We start from the raw sequence: 2,620 nt of genomic DNA, 5'->3' as shown, positions 1-2,620 counted from the left end.
CCAAAAAAATACCTTTGAAAGCTAGTGCTGAGGTGAACTTCAGGAACAATTTTAAACAGCTGAAATTCAGTGAGTGCACCCTGCACCTGAAAACCTCATCCAGGAGAGAAAAAAATTACCTGCAATATATACCATCTTATCACTTGCTAGAAAAACAGAACCCTGAGAAAAGAAATTCTGTTTTGGCTTTTTTTCTCTTTATATTTCTTCCCAGCCTGTCTTCTATCTGTGCTATGTGATGAACATGGATATTCTTGCAAGTTAGTTGATTACGTTTGTTGCAGAGCAAGCTGATAATATACCAGCAACAAGCAGAAAAGCTGGTTGGTTTTTGGTTACACATGCAAACAAAAAGCAAAATGTGCCACTGAAAAATATCTCCTTTCTACTTAAAAAAAAAAAACAAACCGAAACCAAAACACCACCAAATGTGCTATTGAAACTCTTTTCAGCACTGTGTAGGTCACAGCAGAGGTCAGCTAGTGATGGAAATGAAGGCTGCTCATTGTTCCTTCTCAGCCAGAGCAGCCAGTGCCCACTATGCCCTTCAGAAGAACTGACCTTATTCTGACTAATCGAGTGCTCAAGCTGAAGCAGCATTTGTCACCATAATAAAATAGTGTCAAGATTTATTGTCAGTGGTGACCAGGACATTGGATTGCTACCCACCTTAGGCAGCTAAGACTGTGAATCTATTCATTAATTAGTTTTTAGCTGATTTATATGCTACTCCTGCAACTCCTAGCCCCTTACTTCCCCACTGCTGAGCTCCTTGAGGGCAGGGCAGAGCTGAGCTGGTGAGCAGTGGGAAGCTCAGGAGGGATGCCTAGAGGATGCCACAGGTGCCTTGTGCTGTGCTGGACGCCAGGATCAAGGCCAGCACGTGTCCTTCAGGAGGCAAAACCAAGGAGACAAACACGGGTATGGACAGTGCTTGCAACCTGTGACTTCCACCCTCAGGCACCACTTCGTGCTAGCAATTTTGCTTTGTTCAAATCTTGCTTCATGCAAGCAGAAAAGGCCCCAGACCATAACATTTGTTTGTTTGTTTTTAATTAAATAATTAAAAGACAATTGAATTACCCGTTTTAAACTAGGAGGTGGTGGATGTGGGTTGCAGGACCAGGTGAATGCAAGAAGAGGTTAGATCAAAACAATCCCTTTTCTAATATAGGCAGAAGTTGTCCTTACTTGCTGTGCTGTGGTCAGTCAGCTCTGTGTCCTTCCAGCGCATGGCCTGAAGGTCCACAGGGCACAGGCTGGGAGCTGGGCCTGGAGTGTGGCACAGAGCACCAGACCAAGAGGTGTCTGTGAGGCACAGCAGGCACCTGAGAGATGCTCCAACACCACAACAGCCAGCGCTCACCTGTCCTGGGCTTGTGGTCAGGACTGCTAAACAGCTCTTGTATGGCGAAGGGCTCAAGCAGTGTATGGAAACCAGCTTTCTACCTGTACAGTAACAGTGATTTTCAATCCCTATGTGGCACACCTTGAGGGACTGACCAGGCACGAACACAAATCTCTGCTCCGTATTACACAGTGAAGCAACGCTGTCGCTGAATGATGCTAAAGTACCAAGAAGAGGAATCTAAAACTCACTTAGTACTTCATTGGAACTTCTCAGATGAATTATCCCCAATGCTCCTATGGCACAGTTCCATCATTCCTTGTTGTTTTCTGGGTTTTTTTTTTAAATACCTTCAAACTTGTTTTCTGAAGTAGTTCTATAAGAGAGGCAATACCACAAGTAACACGACCAACTGCCTTTGGGAGAAGAATGTCCTTTGTGGCAAGGTCTGTTTCATATCTGCTGATTCAGTTGGAAAAAGGTCCATACTACATGTAACTTTCTTTAGAAAAAAAATGAAAAAAAAATCTGCCCAGCCATGTAGAATTTGGCTAGACTTGCTGAAAAATTTAAATTTCCTAAAGACACATGTGCCTCTGGGTCATGAGACAGTCTGATCTGTAGGCTAGGAATGAGGTTTCACTGACAAGAGACAAAGTAGTACTGTTGAAGTACAACATGAGACCTACAGCCTTAGGAGAGGCTGCAGCCCAGGTCAGGCTGCTGGCACCCACAAGTTAATGCCCAGCTGTGCTGTGGGGAGCTGTCATCTGCTTGGGATTTCGGAAGTTTTAATAAAGGCTGTAGAAATACTTCAGTTTTACCTGCATCAGGTGAAAGCCAGTGTAACAGCAGCTTCTCTGTCTAGTCAGTGGAAACAAAATTTACCTGCAAAGTTACAAGTGGCACATACCTTGTGCTCTGAGTTTCAAGACAGAGAAATGTGGCAGGGTCTTACTTATCTTTCTAAATGCTTAAAGGTTGGTGTAAACTGCACTGTGTCAGCTTTGCTCTCTCCATCACAGAATTACTATCCAAGAAGGCACTGTACTCTTAGGAAGTTCGGTATCAAAAAGCACCTCAGTGAAAAGTCTGGTACCAAAGGAGTATTCACCAGTGAGGGGAGCCCTTGGAAGCAAAGCCCAATTAAAATAGGCTTCTCTTTTGTATAAGAAAAGAAAAAAAAATGTGCTGGCTTTTATTATTTTAAACCCAAATTCTTCAAAGTGACCAAGGTGGGTTAGGCAATCCGATCAACCAGATCAGGTACAA

The 2,620-nt window shown here is 43.6% G+C and overlaps 1 pseudogene; it reads right to left on the bottom strand.

The window, feature by feature from the left end:
- Nucleotides 1–261: 261 nt before the first annotated feature.
- The window catches only part of LOC103809390, a 2,607-nt pseudogene continuing 248 nt past the window's right edge, over nucleotides 262–2,620 (bottom strand).

Source organism: Acanthisitta chloris, unplaced genomic scaffold, assembly GCF_000695815.1.
Source record: "Acanthisitta chloris isolate BGI_N310 unplaced genomic scaffold, ASM69581v1 scaffold29409, whole genome shotgun sequence".
Classification (NCBI taxonomy): Eukaryota; Metazoa; Chordata; class Aves; order Passeriformes; family Acanthisittidae; genus Acanthisitta; species Acanthisitta chloris.
Note: the sequence above shows the minus strand (reverse complement) of the source record. Positions and strands in the feature narration are given on the sequence as shown.